This window comes from Phocoena phocoena, chromosome 9, assembly GCF_963924675.1.
Source record: "Phocoena phocoena chromosome 9, mPhoPho1.1, whole genome shotgun sequence".
In the NCBI taxonomy this organism is placed as follows: domain Eukaryota; kingdom Metazoa; phylum Chordata; class Mammalia; order Artiodactyla; family Phocoenidae; genus Phocoena; species Phocoena phocoena.
Genome location: NC_089227.1, coordinates 84,513,464 through 84,535,001, shown reverse-complemented (window position 1 = coordinate 84,535,001; position 21,538 = coordinate 84,513,464).

The window sequence follows — 21,538 nt, the reverse complement described above, 5'->3', positions numbered from 1 at the left end:
CAGGAACCACCTCCCTCGGCTGCTAGATGGTTCTGTGCTCTGCAGAGATAGTGCCCTAGGGTTTATTCTGCATACGTGCAGTAGAAGATTTGATTGGCATCTTTCAGATTAGAAATGGACAGGAATTTCGTAGATAGATCAGTTTTATTATTACAGTGTTCTAAAAGCGTTGTCTTCAGCCTGGCTCACCTTTGTAGATTATCGAGGTGCACTGAGGTGAGAGATTTGGCCCCCACTTCTGCCAAGTCAGCCTCAGCTCTGTTCTCATCTACGCCTCTGTGTGCTGATTCTCTGATCCGCTGTTGGAGGATTGCTGCCCCCTCTCCTGCTGCTCCCCCATGCTCCTGCTCCCCCGTGCTGCTGCTCCTTGTAACTGCTGCTGCTCCCCTGTGCTGCTGCTCCTTGTAAATGCTGCTGCTCCCCCGTGCTGCTGCTCCCCCGTGCTGCTGCTCCTTGTAAATGCTGCTCCTTGTAATGCTGCTGCTCCTTATAAATGCTGCTACTCCCCCATGCTGCTGCTCCCCAGTGCTGCTGCTCCTTGTAATGCTGCTGCTCCTTATAAATGCTGCTACTCCCCCATGCTGCTGCTCCCCAGTGCTGCTGCTCCTTGTAAATGCTGCTGCTCCTTATAAATGCTGCTGCTTCTTGTAAATGCCGCTGCTCCCCCGTGCTGCTGCTCCCCCGTGCTGCTGTTCCCCTGTGCTGCTGCTCTGCACTTCTCTCATTTTCTCCCCCTTCTCTTCTTTTGTCTTATCTCTTTGGTTGGCTTTCACATAAAAACGGGAACATTTAGTAGACATTATTCACTGATTTATTAATTATTTCATTCCAGAGCTGGGCATTCAGGGATGCAAAGATTATGAGCATGACATAGTACTGCCCTTGTGGTGATCGTAGGGGGAAACATCTGACTGTGACATTCCAGTATATTTTAATAAAGACTGTTAAAGTCTGTGCTGAGCATTATATTTATGTAATTTCATACAGTCTTTTAAAAAATCCTGTTTTTTTCATACCACCTTTATTCAGTTTATGGTGCATTTGTTATCACTGTGATTCTCATGCGTAACATATTCTCACCAAAATATTTTATTTGCCCCTCTGTTACCGTCTAAGGCCAACTTCAGACTTATGCCTTGGCATGCTTCACCACAAGCCTGATATCTTCAGTGCCTTATGTCTTAAAGAGAAAAAAGATAGGTTGTCGCAGAGGGTATGCCAGAACCCCTTTGAGATGACTGAAGATGCTAGTTCAGTTTTATGCGTCACGGGCAGCTGGGAACTAGCCCCTCTGCACCCTACTGAGGAGCCTGAGCTGCTTCTGTCCCGTGCACGGACGTGCCCTGGCCTTCACTTCTTTGCGGAGGGCTCCTGTGTCCCGACGTCATAGTTCCTACCCTCTCTCCCAACTCAACTCCTTTTGTTTTTATTATTTTACTCTAGAGAAGCAACTCACTGATTATTCTGAGAGACTGTTCTGTAAGAACTAGTTACTAATTTGATCAGTAGACGTTTATTGAGCATTACTACCAGCCAGGTACCACTCTTGAGTGCTGGGGACAGATAAGGGCACAAAGTAACACCTCTGCCCACTTCGAGCTTTTGTTCTGGTGTGGGAGCCTCCCAGAAAACCAATAAACATGCGTTGCGAAGCCAGATGGTGGTCGATCCTAGGAAGAAAGTAAAGCCGAGTAAAGGGGTGGGAGACACGGGAGGGGTGTGTGTGCTGCTGTATTCACTACATCCCAGGCCTCTCTGAGGAGCTGACAGTTAACCACGGACCTGAGTGTCTTGGTCAGTTTGGGCTGCTGTAACGAATAAAACATATGGGTGGCATAACGACAGACATTCGTTTTTCACACTTCTGGAGGCTGGAAGTCTGAGATCAGGGGGCCAACACAGGCAGGTACTTGGTGAGGACTCTTCCTGGTTTCAGACAGCTGCCTTCTTGCTGTATCCTCACAGGGCAGAGAGAAAGATCATTTCTCTTGTGTCTCTTCCTGTAAGGGCCCTAATCCCAGTCATGGGGGCTCCACCCTCAGTACCTAATCACCTCCCAGGGGCACCACCTCCAAATACCATCACAGTGGGGATTAGGGCTTCAACATACGAATTCTGGGAGACGCAAGCATTCAGTCCACAGCACTGAGTGAAGTGAGGAACAGCATTCCAGGCACAGGGAATTGCAAATTCATAGGCCCTGGCATGAGACTGGGCTTGGCTTGTCAGAGGGATAGCCCTGTCAGAGCAGAACAGGCAGGAAAGGAAACAGCATTTGGAAATGAAGTTCGGACAGAGATCGAGGTCCAGTCCACATAAGGCTAATAGCTGTGGTGGGCAGTTTAGATTTGATTCCCAGGCATGAGGAGTCTTTCTGAAAAGGGGAAAGATGTGTTAGGACTTAGAATTTTAAAAGGTCACTTTGGATGCTGTGGGGTTGAGGGTCAAAAGTAGAAACTGGGGTGGTTTAGGGGAGAGCTAGTGTGCCTGAGATGGGCTGGTAGCTCAGTCTGGATTGGGGAAGAGGTTCTTGGATTGGGGACATTGAAGGTAGAGCTGGTACATTTTGCTGATAGATCATTTGTGGGGTATGAATGAAAGAAGAGCCAAGGAAAACCCTGAGATTTTTATACTGAGCAACCAGGTTGAGGAAGGTGCCATTTACTGAGATGGGGAAAGTAAGGGTTGATAGTGAAAGATGTTGGTGTGAAAAAGGATCTCATAATCAAATACGTTTTGGAAAAATGGCTCTAGAGCATGATCAGGAGAGCTGGAGCAGGTACGACAGAATACAGGGGAGAGACTAAAGAAAGCCATTTTTCTTTATTTCCCTATTTTTTCTTCCTAAATCTCCATATTCCCACCAACAGTTACTGAATGTTCGTGTGGTACCTAGAAAAAAACCCAGTTAATTCAGTCCAACCATTTGTCAGTTTATTCAAACAACTGATTTGACATTTTAATTAACCACAACCATAATGATTGTACTGATTGTTCAGATAGAGTCAACCACTGTGTTTGGTTGAAGCCAGAGCAATCAAGAGTACAGTCAAAGTTTCCTGAGGAATTTTCTTGCCACTACAGAACAGGAAGATGGCATTTGCCCTCAATGTTAGATTCTGGTAGAATGCTGAGTGGGAGGCCCTTAGGGAATACGGGTGGGAAACAGCAGAACAAGATGAAAAAATACCAACAGGGAATAACCTGAGAGCAGCAGATAGATCAGTGGCTGAGTTAGAGTGCAGAGTGTTGGAGAGGATGCACTTAGACTGTCCAGCGAGGTGCGTTTCCTCATGGGCCTTCCCCGGGTTTAGAGCACATTCTGCAGTGTCAGTGAGCATGGGTAAAGGACAAAGCTTTGTTGGGGGAAGGGAGAGCTCACAAGGCTTGGTTGAAAACGGAAGGGAAGGGGGGTCCACCACTGCCCATCGTCCCACAGAGAGGTGTGCGGGGCCGGTGCGCTTTCAGTGTAGTGTAGGTCTGTGTTTGAGTGATGGGATGGTGCCTCCTTCCTAAGTTTTTAAAAATAGATTTTGGTTATTTTTTTGTTTGTTTTTCTAGGTGAAGTTCATAACATAAGGTGAAAAGTGGCATTTAATACATTAACGTTGTACAACCACCACCTCTGTCTAGTTCCAAAACATCTTCATCACTTCAAAAGAAACCTCTCTGTGTCCGTCGAGCAGTCACTCCTTATTTCCCCCTCTTTCTAGCCCTGGCAAACATCTTCACATCTTCACCTTTTTTATGGGGCACAAGAAAGCACCTTTAATGGTGGGTGAATACACAGGCTGCTTCGGACCAGGGGGCCTGGATTTGGGACACCTGCTATTTACAGGCATTGTTTGGGAACACCAGCTGCCCTCCCCCACCCCGACCCCATACCTGGAGACCTTGGGACCTGTGGGAAGCTGCAGACGTTCCCCAAAACTCAGAGAGGAAAAGGCACTGGGCCTGTGCGAAGCTGAGTTTGACTCTGTCCTCTCCCCTGCAAAAAAGTACCTTCCTAGCAAATGATCTGGGAAAAACGAGTGTGTTGAGGTGACCCAGAGGGTTTAAGGCAGTTCTGCTCATTCTAGCACAACTATGAACAAGCACGGTTAAAGGCAACATGTGAAGTGTCCTTTCCAGCTTTGCCTGTCATACATCTGGCACCACCATTCAGTTGTTGAGGGCATCAAGAAATTACATAAAGAGATGAAAACATTGAATCATTAATGTGTTCTTTCAAATGGGAATTTGTAAGATCTTAAGGTCTTGAGACAGACTGGCCACACTCTTCTCAGTTGAAAATGCCATTGTCCCAGCTGTTCAAGAACCAGATGTCGGAAACCTAATAGTACAGATTCTAGGGCACCTGCTGAGCTAAGTGAATGGAGTAGAGAGATGCACAAAGTAGAAGGAATTTTTCATTCTTCCCTGTGTCCTTCTGTTATGGACTGTATGTTTGTGTTCCCCAGATTCATATATTGAAGGTCTAATAACCTCCAGTGTTTGGTATTCAGAGGTGGGGCCTTGGGGAGATAACAGGTTTAGAGAGTGGTGTCCCCATGAGGGATTAGTTTGCTTGTAAGAAGAGGACGACCAGAGCTTGCTCCCCCCGACCCTCACTCCCCCGTGAGGACACAGTGAAAAGGGGGCTTTCCCCGAGCCAGGAAGAGAGCGCTCACCAGAGCCCAACCATCTGGCACCCTCACATTTTACCTAACAGCCTCCAGAACTGTAAGAGAAAATTTTCTGTTGTTTAAGCCACCCAGTCTGTGGAATTTGTTACGGAGGCCCGAGCTAATGAGACACCTTCCCTTCGTATTTATTCATTTGATGAGCTATACGTGCCAGTTGTACAAAACTAGATAATTAAATCCAAACACTACAGTGGTGTATAAAGTTTAAGTAAAACTCTATCTTCTTCCCTCCAATCATAAGACCTTTTGAAGTAGGCTTTGAACAGTTTGAGGTTTATTCTTCTAGACCCATGCCATCTAACAAAGTTGCCGTTTGCCACCTGTGGCAAGTTAAATTTCTCTTTTTTAAGACTTTTTTGATGTGGGCCATTTTTAAAGTCTTCATTGAATTTGTTAAAATATTGCTTCTGTTTTATGTTTTGGTTTTTTGGCCACGAGGCGTGTGGGATCATGCGGGATCTTAGCTCCCCGACCAGGCATTGAACGCACAGCCCTTGCGTTGGAAGGAGAAGTCTTAACCACTAGACCGCCAGGGAAGTCACTGTGGCCATTTAAATTTAAATTAATTAAAATTAAATATAAGTAAACGTCTAGTTCCTCAGTCATACTGGCCATCTTTCATGTGCTCAGTAGCTGTGTATGACGAGTTGCTACCATGTTGGACAGGGTATGTGGAGAGCATTTCCATCATCACAGGATGTGCTGTTGAACAGCACCGTTTTAGATAAGCTCTATCCCTACACAAACATGCATATATATATATATAAGTATGTATATGCACATATGTATATACGTGCAGTTGGCATAATATGGTACGTATGCTTCTGCAGTTTGTTTTTCCACCTAACGGAGAAGCTGTTAATTTAGTGTGACGCACACGTCACGTCATGGCAGGAACATTATAAAACAGAGTGCGCCATCAAACACAGAGTTCCAGTAAATCAAAACTCTTCCAATTTCAGATCTTAAAGGTAGCTGCAGCGTAGCTTTAAGGCCTGTTCCAACTTTAACTAAAGAAATTATTTTTTGAAATAGTCCACTCAGCCTTGGGTACGTAAAGAAAGAAGATTCAGGAGATGTAGCTTGAGCTTAATCTACCATGCTTACCATACATATTCATACACACACGTTTCCTACTGTCCCTGTTTTATAACAGGGACTGTAATCTTTTCCTGTTTATCCACTATTCGGTAGACCAGGACTGTCCAAAATGGTAGCCACTAGGCACATGTGGTTATTTAAACTGAATTAAACTAAAAATTCAGTTCCTCAGTTGTCCTAGGCACGTTTCACGTATCCATTTAGCCACATGTGGCTGGTGGATACGGGTGTTAGGCATCGTGGATATAGAGGATTGCTAGTTTGCAGAGCGTTCACGTGGACAGTGTTGCACTAGAAGATATTCTTCAGATATCTTTCTCCTTAAATTCAGTGAGTTTTCCACAGGTGATGGATGGGGGACTCTGCCCAGGGGGACATGCAGAATCTCTGGGGGTGGGTGGAGAGCTTGCACTTCCATGCCCTTCCCGTTCAAGATTTTTTTAATTCCTCCCTCTGAAGACGCATGTTCTGCCAGCTACTTGTTGAGAATTAGTGTTCCATGGAAGTTAATTGTGGGAAAGAAAATTGGTACCAAGAGCGTTTCAAGGTTAGACTGTGATAATTGGTGGTGCGCACACGCTGTTAAATAGCACCTGTATATACAGTAAACGTCACTGTTCAGTTTAGAATAGAAAGTAAATTACAGTGAGTGCTGACAAAAAAATATGTTTAAGCTTTTTAAAATGAGAAAAGAATAGAATATTGGAAATGCAAAACAGAATGTGTTTATGTTGACATTTATGTTAGAAAATACATAATTTGGACAAATTCACAGGAAACAGGAAGAATAGTTCCCTTTGGGAAGGGAAATGGTGTAAGGGAAACAGAACAGAGTGGCTTTTTCACTGTATATTCTTTTCTTAATGTACCTTGTAACTATGTGCTTGTTAGTAAAAAAAAAAGAAAAACAAATCAATAAAGTAATTAAGGAGAAAATAAAACACATCCTTAAAATGTGCAGGATGGAGAACAGATTGTTTAGGAGGTAATAAGGGTCACTTAAGATAGAAAAAATTAAATAGTTGAATGAGAGCAGAGGGCTGGCCAGAGCTTTCACAGCACACCAGGACCTAGGGTTGGTGCACCATTTCTTACAGGCTGGTTATTTTACAGCAATTAAAGCTATTTTAAACTGTTTCTTAAATACATTTTAGAAGGAAAAATATTCGTAATACTGAATTTTTTTTTTTTCTTCCATGCAAGTTTTCTTGACACCTGTAAAACACAGCTTAGGATTTAAACTCTTGGAAATTATTATCCCAGAAAGATCTGGTCTGGGGCACTCTGCTTCAGCTCCAGTTTTTCAAGAAGATGAATACTGGTGTTAACTGGCTGTAGGTGGAATGGTGAATGGGGTACAGTTTATTCAGCACATGCCGCCCGCATATGTCACATGTGCACTGAGTAGGGATTAATAGCCTACACTGCTCCTTCTCCTTCTCATCCTTTGCTTACAACTGTCAGTGACCAGGAGGTGACAGGCCCGGCAGTGGGGGCGGGGGCGGGGGCTGGGGCAGGGCATGGGCAGTGGGGATGGAGCTGCTTTCTTCCACCATCAAGTCTCTGTATTTCAGTCAGTCCTTAGGAGACTACGACATCAAAAATGGAGTGCCCACCATACACAAAAATGAACTCAAAATGGATTAAAGACCTAAATGTAAGGCCAGACACTATCAAACTCTTAGAGGAAAACATAGGCAGAACACTCTATGACATAAAGCACAGCGAGATCCTTTTTGACCCACCTCCTAGAGAAATGGAAATAAAAATAAACAAATGGGACCTAATGAAACTTAAAAGCCTTTGCATAGCAAAGGAAACCATATACAATACGAAAAGACAACCCTCAGAATGGGAGAAAATATTTGCAAATGAAGCAACTGACAAAGGATTAATCTCCAAAATTTACAAGCAGCTCATGCAGCTCAATATCAAAAAAACAAACAACGCAATCCAAAAATGGGCAGAATACATAAATAGACATTTCTCCAAAGAAGATATACAGATTGCCAACAAACACATGAAAGAATGCTTAACATCATTAATCATTAGAGAAATGCAAATCAAAACTACAATGAGGTATCACCTCACACCAGTCAGAATGGCCATCATCAAAAAATCTACAAACAATAAATGCTGGAGAGGGTGTGGAGAAAAGGGAACCCTCCTGCACTGTTGAGGGGAATGTAAATTGATACAGCCACTGTGGAGAACAGTATGGAGGTTCCTTAAAAAACTGAAAATAGAGCTACCATATGACTGAGCAATCCCACTACTGGGCATATACCCTGAGAAAACCGTAATTCAAGAAGAGTCATGTACCACAATGTTCATTGCAGCTCTATTTACAATAGCCATGGAAGGACATGGAAGCAACCTAAGTGTCCACTGACAGATGAATGGATAAAGAAGGTGTGGCACATATATACAATGGAATATTATTCAGCCATAAAAAGAAATGAAATTGAGTTATTTGTAGTGAGGTGGATGGACCTAGTGTCTGTCATACAGCGTGAAGTAAGTCAGAAACAGAAAAACAAATACTGTATGCTAACACATATATATGGAATCAAAAAAAAATGGTCATGAAGAACCTAGGGGCAGGACTAGAATAAAGACACAGACATACTAGAGAATGGACTTGAGGACACGGGGAGGGGGAAGGGTAAGCTGGGAAGAAGTGAGAGAGTGGCATGGACATGTATACACTACCAAATGTAAAACAGATAGCTAGTGGGAAGCAGCCGCATAGCACAGGGAGATCAGCTCCGTGCTTTGTGACCACCTAGAGGGGTGGGATAGGGAGGGTGGGAGAGAGGGAGATGCAAGAGATATGGGAACATACGTATATGTATAGCTGATTCACTTTGTTATAAAGCAGAAACTAACACACCATTGTAAAGTAATTATACCCCAATAAAGACGTTAAGAACCCTATCATTCAGCAAAATTGATCTTTTTCTATTAAAGCAAGTTGCTAGGATCTGTGCTTTTTCGGGAAAGAAAACTAAGGATAAAATAACTAGTTAGGGGAAAATTATGTCCTAAACTGCATATGTTACAAAGGAAATCTTTGTTGTGGAGTTTTAAGGCACAGCTTCCCAAAGGCAAGGGTAATTTTCAACGTAGTTAACAATCAGTACGGCATGGGAATCCAGACATTCAGAATGGATGCCAGTCTTAACTGGTGTGGCTGTACCCATGTGTACAGGCTGGATGTAACGCCTGCCGAAAGGTGAAGCCATTTGAGATGGGAGATGAGCTGTTCCTGGGTTTTGGGGCAGAGCCTGCTGGCTGTCCCCCAGTATCCATGACCCCCCCTCTTTATAGAATCACTGGAGCCTACTTCACAACTGGAGCGTTTGGCAGCTTTATGGCCATGAGACTAAATTCTGGTTAATTGGAAGTGTGTTACTATGTGATCCTTTCCAGAACCTTCTTTAAGGGACAGTATGTGCCCCTTTTGCCCTCTCTTTATTTATATCTTTCCCAGTCTGCTGTCTGGAATTTCGATGCCACCATCTTGGACCATAAAGTTGGGTCACACGTGATAGAACAGCAAAACAGATGGAGTGCCCCACTTGCCTTCCTGGACGTTTTCCTGAGAGAGAAAGAAACCTCTCTTGTTTAAGCCGCTGATACTTTGAGCTTCCTGTCATTCTCAGCCAAACCTAATTCTAAGTAATGTAGCAGGTCCGTAACCTGCTAGGAAGATTCAGTTTTATCTTACTTAAAACTCCTAATTAAAAACAAAAAAAACAAAAACTCCTAATTATCCTGTGAGCTTGGTATTCTTGTTCTCATTTAATGGGTTAGGAGTCTAAGGTTAAATAAAAATTAAGTAACTTGCCCAAATACACCCACGTAGAGCCAGCATTTGAATCCATGTCCTGACATCAAACCACCAAAAGCTTAATCCTTGTTTTAGTAATTCATACGAAACGTAGAGAAGGGCACATGGTGTATGGTTTTGTAACATTCACGTTTTGGCACAGACCCAGTTTTGTGGATTTTTTAAATAGACGTTCGGTTTTTCAGAGAAATTCATTTGTGGCTTTTTGAATGTGACAAACATGTCAACAGTTTTTCAGTCAATAATACTTATCAGAAAAGCTTTTTTTTTTTTTTTAATTCAAAGAAACCTGTGTTGTTCCTCTAATTACCAGTATTTGCTTAATTGTAATTTGCTAATTGGGACATTTCTGTGAAAAGAGAATAGTTCGAAAAGAGATTTGTAGTTCGTTTTCTTTAGTTATGCCTATGTGGAAGAAAATTGGGGATTTTTTAGAATTCTTCTTACTCTGCAGCAACTCTAGACCATTCCCCCATATTTTTTATGTGAGAATGTAGAAATTAGGATGACGGTGGAATGAAGGTTACAGGTTATCTGGATGATGACATGGAGGCAGCCGGCATTTTCTGCAGTGTAGATACAGAACAGAGACCTGGGATGGCTGCATGCCGAGCTGCTCCGGGCTGGGCTGGAGTGGGCAGGTTGGCAGCTGATGCCTGGAGGGCAGGTGGGGCCCAGCGGGTCTGGGGAGGCTGGTGAACTGGGTCCAGTGCAAACAACCGCTTGGCAGCAGAACCTGCTGTAGAGACAGGAATTTTGACCTGCTGCCCAGGCTCCTGTTGGTGCCCTGGGTGCCGCTCCAAGTTTATTCACTCATCGCAGGGCAGACATTTAATTGGTTCAGAACAGCAATCTCTGAGTGTATTCCTGGGAACACTGGATCTGCAGGATTTGCTGTATAGAAGAGGCTTCTGTGGCAAATAAGTTTGAGAAACTGCTGTGTTCTGGTGGCTCTCCTGGAAACTCACAGTGCACGTCCGGCATATCAAAGTCTAAGACGTTGAGAAATCTGTTGAACTTTACAGGGTTTCTGAAACTTACTTGAAAATAGAAATTGTATCTTAAAATTTAATGTCCTGTGTAACCCACTTCATGATTCTTTTAATAAGCAGTTAATAGTGGTTTTGGAAGTTGCTGTTTGAGTGGGCTGAGTCCCTGAGAAAATACAAGATTTGAATCAAACAACATGGGACTTTTCTTGGTGTCCTGTCTGCTCTTATCTGCCAGGCCATATTCCTTAAAGTTCAGTGCTTGTGTATGCTTCACAGAAGCAAAACTTTAATGCTTGAAAGGCCCTTTGAGGTCGTCTAATTTGGCCTCTTCATTTGCTAGTTGAAGAAAGTAGGATTTAGAAAGATTAAGTCACTTGCCAAAGGCTAAACAGCTAATAAATCAGTGAGGATGCCGGGGGCCAAGATCTCTTAATGCACCATTAGTCAGTTCCTGGTGGAAATTACTTGAGGTATGTAGTTCCTTACTTTCAAGACTTTTTTAGTGATATCTTGGGATTAGGATGGGAGAAGACCAAAAGAGTGGATGTTTGCTTTCCTGTCAAGGCTTGGGAGAGGTCAAGTGAGCAAAAGAGGGGGCAAGCCCATGGAGGCAGAGATGGAGCTCAGTAAGAGAAGTCCTGCAGAGGAAAGCAAGAGCCCGGCTCAGGAGTGTTCTGAAAAATTATCCTATTTGTGTGGCTGAGAATGACTTAAAATAAGCTCTCTTTTCAAGTTACTTCCACATGGCTCCAATGCAATAAACAGATGAACGACTCAACAGACAGTATTGCCGCTATTGTCATATTCTATAGGGTGGCAGCTGCCTTGAGCCCATCAGGAAATGCTCATCAGCTGCCAGAGGTAACACCCGTCTGTTTTCCATGGAGTTAAGGATTTGGAAAGAATGACTTTTGGAAATTTTTTTTCTAACAAGGCCTAGGGTATTGACATCATTAGGGTCCAAATTATTTTGCTTGGATTTAGATTTTCTTTCTTTCGTGGTGAAGTTAGTAGACCCTGAAATCGAATCCTTTATTGCTGTGTGAGGTTCTTTTTCTGTTGTATTTATTAAGTATCAGAATGTCACCTGTCATTAATTTTTGTGGAGTTCATCTTGAGTATTTTTCTTATGTTTTATGAAATGCTATCTCTAGTCCTACAGTGAAACAACGCTATCTTATCTGTTATAACCAAAGCTTTCTGTTTACATGTCCCCTTTGGAAGGTGCTACATTCAGAATAAAAGCTGCACATCTGACCTCAAACTGTAAGGGTATTAAATTTTCTTCCTGACAGCCCGGGCAAAGAAAAAGAATCCTAAGACTGTAGCATTGCTGTGTTTCTGTTAAACAAGTCAGGAAAATTCCCTATAATGCCAAACTCTGGGACACAATTTCTAAAGTCTCTAGTCCCTGTTGCAGCCTCTCCTCTCCTGTAAAGAACTGAAAGAGAAGATTTGCCTCAGTAAAAAGAGGCAGTAGCTATCAATATTTATTGAAACTCTGAGAATAAGTTTAAATTGAACCAGACATGCAGAAGATAACAGAATAAGTCTTATTTCTAAAAGTATTAGTTTTCTTCCCATGGCTATAGATCTGATGGATTTTAACAAGTAATAATGAACATTTATGATTATATATGAATTTATCTTAGAGCAGTTTTGGGAACCAAGATTTCCCATATACCCCATACATCCCCTCTCCCCAGGCACAGGTCCCCCCCATTATCATCCCCCACCAGAGCAGTACATTTGTTACGGTTGATGACCTACAAGGGCAGATCTTAATCACCTGGAGTCTTGACGGTGTATGTTCTTTGGGTTCGGACCAATGCATAATGACGGGTATCCCTCATTATAGTATCACATAGAGTATTTTAACCACCCTAAAAATTCTCTGTGCTCCACCTGTTCATCCCCCTGCCCCTGCAACTCCCGCAACCACTGATCTTTTAACTGTGTCCATAGTTTTATGTCATATAGTTGGGATCATATGGTGTGTAGCCAGTAACTGTATTTCGAGTCAGACAATTTTTCTCTTATTTATGCTTCAAGGATAATACATGAGGGCCCAGCATTTTAGAGGCTTTTTTGAAGCAGAAAACTTGTCTGATTTTTTTTTTTTTGTCAAGTGATTCTTGTGAGGGTTTTACAATTTGGAGGAAAAAGTTGTTCTTTTACACATGAGTATTGATTTTACATCTGTTGAACGGGAGCCCGGGCCTGATGAACACACAGAGCTGCTTTTGCCTCTCCTTTTTCACAGGCTGGCCCCTCTACCTGGTGTGCTCTCTCTCTCTCTCCTGGAATGCCTAGTCAACTCTCCTAGACATCTGTTGAAAACCTTGTTCCAACAATACCTGCTTGGGAAACCTTATTTGACCCTTTTCCATCCGGACGGACTTCCGCTAGTGTCTTTGTTCACAGTTTAATTACCACACTTTTTGACTCTAATGTAATTATTGACTTACATGTCTGTCTCCCTTTTCTAGACACTGAGTTTTCTGGAGACAGGGCCTGGGTCGTCTTCATGTCTGGAACCTAGTAGGTCTTCAATAATTATTTCTGGAACTGAACTTCACGTAATAAAATTGTGTTTTAGAATTTCTTTTCATTATATCAAAGTGGTTTTATCTTTTTGAATTAGGATGAACTCACTATCCAAATTGAAAAAATTCATGATAGTATTCTACTGAATTACTTTTATGAGTCCAGTGGACTCTTTGGTCATCACAAAACCACTGATATTTTATCTTAATATTATATAAATATCTCTAGATTGTGTGTTGCTAATTCTGTGATAAACCCGAGACTCTGAAGTTTATTTATTTGTTGCAAGGAGATTTAAGAAGAAACTAAGAGAAGACCCTTCTGTGCTTTGTAAATATGTCTCTTCAAGTCCTCGTGGTATGAGGTATTTTCTTAGATTGAGTTCCCCTGAGAGAGACATGGATGCCTGTGCCTGTAGTTTATTTGCAAGGTGAGGAAAATACCAGAAGCACCAATAGTGTGTTACCAAGCCAGTTACCACAGTGGGCAGCTGGAGCCCAGCTTTGCTGGGCCTCTGGGAGGCAGACTGAGGAACCTGCCGCACTGGATCCCACCTGAGGGTGAGGTCACCTGAGGGTGTAGAAGCTGGATCATTCACACATCCGCTCTGGTGAGCCCCTGTTTGAGGGCAGGAGGAGGGTGTTGCCATTCATTTCCAGTACTCTTCCTGCCCTGCGGGCCCCCTGTGCATGCGTGTGGCACAGCCCTCTGGCGGAGAGGTGCAGTGATGGGCCAGCCGTGGCAGGCGTAGCAGGGAGCCCAGAGGAGAAGCCCCTCTGGGGAGTGTGGATGGGGGCAAGTGGTGCCTGGTGCAGACAGAGCCGTGTGGCTGCTTATTTGACAGTTCGGTCCTTTGCATCATGACATGTCCAGATGGAGAGAGAAAAATAATTAAGCACAGTATTTTCTCCTGTTTGAACTAGGATAGTTCTATGGAAGGGAGATTTATGAGAAATCCTTTAGATTGAGTAGGCCTTACAACCCCCTGCTTGAACTTTGGTACCTAACTGCTTCTTCTGTCTTTGGATTGCTCTAATTATTATATATAAAGTTCTTCTTTATACTCAGTAGGCGTCTGTCTGATGGTGACTTTGGCCCGTGTTCCCGGTTTTGGAGCAAGGCGCAAAGCCCCACTACATCTGCTTGTTCTGTACATTCTCATTGAATCTTCAGAAAAAGCCTGGCAGGTGGGTATCATTTACCTCCCTTTTACAGATAAGGCGACTGAGATTTAGCAACTGGAGATCCTCAGTGTTTTTAGAAACGAAATGATTTGCCAGGGTCATGTTGTAACAAGTAATGCTGACTGTCTACAGTGGCCCTTCGGCAGGGGGAAGGGGAGCAGGATGACACTTGACAGAACAAGTTCCAGGATCCTCAGCGCTGCACGGAAAACCTACTCTTCATCTCCCTTAATCCAACATATACCTTGAAATAGGGCGGGATGTAGGGACAGGAAGGTTGCCCGCTTATCATACATATACCTGCTCCCTTCCTCCTCTTCTCCGAAAATGTCACTGACTTCAGACTGGAGTTTCTTACGGCTGGTTAATTGTAACCTGTTCGTTGAGGCCTCTTGGTATAGAGCACTCATTGAGTCTATGTAGGGAAAGCAAATGATACTCAGACTCTGCACATACACATGTATGTTGGGTCTCTGTGCATTGCACAGAGTAAAGACTTAATAAATGTTTGCTGACTTCTGAAGTAGCAAGCAGTGGTCTTTGAAACTGGGAAATAGGGCGTAACTGTAGGAGTGCCTTTCACACACCATGCACTGGCTGTGTGGCGAAAGGGTCCTGAGGCTGGATTGGATGGAGACAGCATAGCTGGAGTAGTACCTAGTGATCGATGATCAAAAAGGGGAGGTAAAGTCATACAGCAAAAGCCAGGCCGAGTGTTAAGTACGAAGGACAAAACTATAAATGGGACAGGGGAGGTAAAGTCAGAGACCAACAGGGATTGGAATTAAGAGTAGATTCTAATGCAAGAAGCCATTCTGGACCAGAGACATAGACCAAGGCGTGACAGTAAGGTTAAATCTGGGCAAACCCCATATCTAACCTTTCCACTTACAGGAATATACCCTAGAGAAACTTTGGAACATGTGTATAAAGAGACAAGTGCAGGAAGACACCACTATTTAACTTTCGTGGATGCAGAAATAAGTGGTAAAAATATGAAGACATCCATGGATCGATACACACTAAGTTTAGAATAGGAGTTTGAGCTGAGCCCATTTTTTCTTGCTAATATATGATTTAATGATCCTCAATCATCTTTAGAGGTGACACTGTCTAGGATCCTATTCTCGGTAATAGATACGGGTTTTGGGTTTTGAGTGTGTGCTTGTTTTATTGGCTAATAGGGCTGATAGAAACTGGCAGGTGGGGCTGGAAGGACTAATCTCCCTTTGTCGACCGAGGTGACTGAGAGGCAGGGGTGGAAATCCAGGTGACTGGTGATGGGACTGAGAATAAGAATCAGGATTTTCTGACTGCTTGCTCAGTACTCCCTGCACCACACCGTGTGTCCTCCTCTAATGAAGGATCTTTTCTGTAGATTTATGTCACTGGTACCATGTCCTTAACCCTTTTTCGTATCCTCCATTAGAGCACTTCAGAGGACTCTGGTGCTTTAAGGTATCCTTATTAAACCATGGCAATTGCATAGATCATCAAACCTTAGTGCATTTTTCTTCTGTTAAAATATATTAGGGTCAACCCACATTTACTTTTTTTCCCTCCGAGGTGTTTTATAAGTTGGCCTCAACATTATGTGGGTCATTTGTTCTGAAAAATCGTCGTAGGATAAATTCTTAAAAGTTGTCCAGGGCTTCCCTGGTGGCGCAGTGGTTGAGAGTCCGCCTGCCGATGCAGGGGACGCGGATTCGTGCCCCAGTCTGGGAGGATCCCACGTGCCGCGGAGCGGCTGGGTGTGTGAGCCGTGGCTGCTGGGTCTATGCGTCCGGAACCTGTGCTCCGCAACGGGAGAGGCCACAGCAGTGAGAGGCCCGCGTACCGCAAAAAAAAAAAAAAAAAAAAAAAAAAGTTGTCCGGTGGTTAAGACTCACCTTCCAGTGCAGGGGGTGCGGGTTCAGTCCCTGGTTGGGGAGCTAGGATCCCATATGCCTCGAGGCCAAAAAACCAAAACATAAAACAGAAACAATATTGTAACAAATTCAATAAAGACTTTAAAATATGGTCCCCATCAAAAAAAATCTCTAAAAAAAATTGTCAATAATTAAATAATTTCAATAGGAAAAATGTTAGTGATCCTAAGCCCTCAAGCTGACATCCATTTATACTAACACAGCACTACATTCAGTTAGAAACTGACATAACTGCTTCAAGGAGTAGCATAGTTACCATAACATGAGGTAAAAAGACATTATGTTCCCTGTAATATGACTCTTTGTCCACTGTTTTTGAGCTTTTGTAGCCTCTGTACACAGAGTTTAAGACCACAATCAAAAGCAAAAAATACCATGATTCGGTAACAAAATATCTTTTTAAAAAATAAATTTATTTATTTATTTTTGGCTGCATTGGGTCTTCATTGCTGTGCACTAGTTGAGGCGAGCAGGGGCTACTATTCGTTGCGGCGCGAGGGCTTCTCTTGTTGCGGAGCACGGACTCTAGGTGCGCCGGCTTCAGTAGTTGTGGCACACGGGCTCAGTAGTTGTGGCACGTGGGCTCAGCAGTTGTGGCTCACGGCTCTAGAGCGTAGGCTCAGTAGTTGTGGCACACGGGCTTAGTTGCTCCGCGGCATGTGGCATCTTCCCGGACCAGGGCTCAAACCCGTGTCCCCTGCATTGGCAGGTGGTCTCCTAAGCACTGCGCCACCAGGGACGTCCCCAAAATGTCTCTTAAGTTCTGTTTAATGCAAAACAATCAAATAGTATATAGACAAATCAATGGAAACCATGTATTTTTGAAGGTTAAATGCCTAAAGTTATCAGTGTAGTGAACTAACAAACCCCAAGTATTGTGAAATGAGAACTTACGGACAACATGTTCCAGCTCTAAAACCACAGAGATGTCCACTGGGTAATTTCGTCCTTTGGTGTGTAGCTGGCCTTCAGATGCTCCATATACAAATACATAGTAGTACTTCTTAAATGCTAAGAAATGCCGCATACCAAAAATTGGGGTATTGAAAGAAACTGCCTGTCAAGCTGAGATGTCTTATTTCAGCTGGGAGTATGGGTGTATTTGAAATGGAAACAGGTAGAGGGTGTGTGTGTGTGTGTGTGTGTGTGTGTGTGGTGGCCAGGTTAATTGAAGAAAGAAAAGAAAACCAGTCTGTTACAATTTCTTAAAGGTGTACATGCGGGTAAACCCCTCTTTCCCTTTCTCCTTTCTCCTCAGCTCTGAGACTTATCATTTAGTTTTAATTTTATTCACAGCCACTGAGCTTCTACTTCTTATAATTTGTTATACCTTTTTGTAGCATAGAATGAGTAATGGATATATTGCTTAGCTAGCTTGTAATCAGTGGTGAATAATGTGCAACACCCTGTTTGTAGAGAATGATCATCCTTTAGTAATCTCTAGTCTTCTGCTGTTACAGGTGTGCTTAAAATTTAGATGACTGCTTCTAACCAAAGAAATCATCCCTTAGCTGACTCTGCCTGGAAGAGCTGAAATATATCATTGGGGTATTTCTAGTTCATTCAGTGTTAATACTCCTCTGATGCCTAAAATAGTTTCGGGTGTAATTCTGTCTGCACTCGAGGAATGGTGGTCTTTATAATTTGTTTTAGTAGTAACAGTAAATTTTTAGGACATGAACTTTACAAAAGTAAAAAAAAAATATTCCACATATTTTCATAGTAACATTTTCTGTTTCATTGTTTCATGAGGATGACTGGAAAACTCATTTGACATTTTTTCAAACACACTAATCAGGAAGTGGTGCTCTCAAATTTCTCTCCCTTTTTTTCTCCTTTTTGTCAGCAGATGGCGTCTTACTGTTTCCTATCTCTTTTCCACTTTCTTTTCCTTTTTATTCCTTCCCTTCCTCCCTGCCCCCCTTGGCAAACATTTGTCACAAGAATGGATGCTGTTATTTTAAAAAGTCTGACTGTGACATGTTGTCTTTTCAAAAAGACAAGAAGGAAATGAAACAGGTTTTCATTGCTTAAGGCAATAATACAACTGGTTGATTTTCTCTGCCAACATATCCTTTAGAAGCAGATGTTACATTTAAGTTTGGCTTTGTAATTCTATTATGTTGCTTTGCATGTAGATGGCTCCTCTTTTCTCTTTTAGGTAGATGGGCACCTTTTGTTAATTTTTACCTTTTTTTAAATACTAGGCTACTTTCCAAAGAAAAATTCTTCGATGTACAGATAAATAGATTAAAATACATTTGTGCTTAGCTTTGGGAGTAAAACTGATAACAGTGATTTGGGCTAGTCATTGTGAATATGAAGTACCCATAAAGACTTATGATCGGGTAGAAAACATATACAGCTTAGTGAAAGATTGTTAATGACTGGAATAGGACTTAATTAATATGTATTATAAAACCAGACTGCATGTGGGACAGTGTGTCTGAGTTAATTAAATATTCTAAGGAGTAGTACAAACCCCACACCCCTTATCCCTTTTCCTGTCCTTTCTCCATCACTAAATAGTTATTAAATGTTTCCAGAACGAATATTACAGAAAAAACAAGTATATGACATTGTCTCTGCCGTCAAGGATACAATCTTATTGAATGTAATTTGTTAGTCCACTTTCCTGCTATAGGAAGAATATTAGGGTGAGCTCATTTACTCTTTGACATCCTATTACCTCTCATCTCTGCTTGTCTAAATCCAGGTTTCAGGTCTGCCATATTCTTCATGATTATCTTAATTCTCCCCCCAGCCCTCTCCACTTACCTGCTCCACCTCCAAAAACAGTGGCCTCACACTCCTCTGAACATCCTTGATGTTTATGTAAACCCTCTTCTTGGCCTTGTTACTTACTACTTTGCAGTATAGTTACTTACAGTTGCTGAACTTAAAGCATCTTGATTCTCAGTAGTTCTCAGCACAATACCCTGCATAGAAATGCTTTTCATTAAGTGATTTACTGAATGCTTGTTGGATATTAACTTTATAAGTGCATGGGCTTTTAGAATCAATCAGACCTGGGTTTGAAACTTCAGCTCTGTGATTTTGGCCAAGCCTTAACCTCTCTGAATTTCAGTTTTTTCATCTGCAAGCTGGGGCTGATAAGGACTACTTGATAGAGGAGATGTTCAGATAAAAACCAATGGTGTAGGTAAAACACAGGGCCTGGGACATAGTAGCTGCTCAGTAAATCTTGTGTGCCCACGTGTCCTCCCAAGACATACACACATATATACATACACGCATGGTGTATGTGCAAGATGCTGGGCACTAGAAGAAAGTCAGGACCGTACAGGTCCTATGCCCATTGTGCTTAAAGAGGAAATAAAGCCATGCAGGTAGAAGACGATGGTGCTATTGGGACATTAGAGACAGAGCACCGTGGGAGTTCACTCCTTTCTCCCCGAGAAGAATGGATATGGTTTATGGAAAGTTTTGATACAAAAGGTGGCAATTGTGCAGAAAGTAAAAGAATGGGTAGGGCTTGAATGGGTGGAGCTGGAGTCTAGAGCGGTAGATAAATATTTTAAAAGGTGTGTCTTTTCAAAAACTATTGTTGTGCAGTAGAACTTTCTGGTCGAAGACTGAGATTGGAGATGGATATCCCTACTGATCTGCAAATGGTTTTCTTAGAAACTTGCCAGGTGCCTATGTGTGTTCTCAGATGGCCTATTCTTTTTGGTTCAGGTGTGGTAGTTACTACCAGGAATGCTGGAAATGATAAAATAGCTTGGCAGCAACTTCACTAGTACTCTAGCTTTGGTATTTTATAGTGCTACATTGGGCATATTACCCATGGATGTGGAGAAGAAGAAATTAACTTGGTGACTGTCCCTAAAGAGGTGCGTGGTTCACCCCTCTCCTTTTCCTCAACCCCTGCTTAGCTCTGCTGCTCCAAGGAGAACCTGCAGGAGCTGGAGGGGGTGCTGCACTGCCACTGGGGGTGCAAGAGAGGATGTTAAACCCATCTGCTCTAGAGCTATACAACAGATGAGAAATTTTTGTATAGAAGTATGTTTAGCAGAAATTGCATTTGAGGACAGGCACTTCTTTGGAATTGGCAGGTGGCTGATGTATCTTATATAAAGTAATGAGGTTCCACTGACCTGTGGCCAGGAAGGAGCTGGTCTGTCCTGGCCAGTCACCTTTCCTTCCCCCACCTTCAAATGCTCTCCATTTCTTCTACTGTTTAAATAGGAAATCAAGGTGCTAGAATCCCCCAGGGTTATGGGTATGAAGGTTGTGGGCGTGTGAATGGGTCAGGGCTCTGCCCTTCATGGGACCCTAACCCTTTCCTCTCCCAGTTTTGGAGAAATCATCCCCAACGGTTAACTCCCTTTTTCAAGACCACAAGCCCACAACCTTCATACCCATAGCACTGGGGAATATTCTAGCACTTAATTCCTTTTGTCCCCACTTTAAGAACGCAAAGGTTTTCCAGAGTAGTCTACCCCATACCTGGAGAATTCTCTTTTGTTCTAAAACTCTAGCCCAAAAAAAATGTGTTTACAACTGCTAACATTTATTGTGTACTTACTTGGAGTCAGATGTTTTTCCAGAAGACCATTAAGTATCTTCATTTTAATATACCTAACAACCCTGGAAGATATAATTCCCATTTTAATATCTAAGTAAATTGTGGCTTATGGGGTTTGACCAAGACGCCTGCAGCTAGTGAGTAGAAGAATCTGAATGTGAACTTAGATCTTTGATTACTAAACTGTGGAAGGTGGGTGCTGAGTTCTCACTTTGCCAATGACTGTTTCATCTTGGGTATGTTTCTTAAATGTATTTCCTTATCTTAAGAAAAATCAGTGTAGTAGAGTAGTTACATTCCAAAGTATCCTTCTGTGTAAAAAAAGTCTGCGATCTTACTGACTGCTGCTTTACTTCCAATCTTTTCCAGCAAGAAAAATGATTTTGAAATTGTAAAGTGTACAGAACTGCAGCAGTGTCTTGGGAAGTGTAGCTCAGTGTGGAGGAGATAGCCAGTGATGACTGTTATAAATTAGTGGTTCTCAAACTCTCTAGTTGGCTGAAGGAGCTTGCAAATATCTCAAAAGACCTCAGTGTTCACTAACTGTTGACAAATCATACAGAATTTAAAAGGGATTGAAGACAGGAGAAAAACAACCTTTTTCCAAATTTTAAATAAAGCAAGAGGTTCTGGAGGCCAAATGCATGCTCTGGCTATAGATCACCAACGAAACAGAGTTAAATAGGTGATTTGTGAACG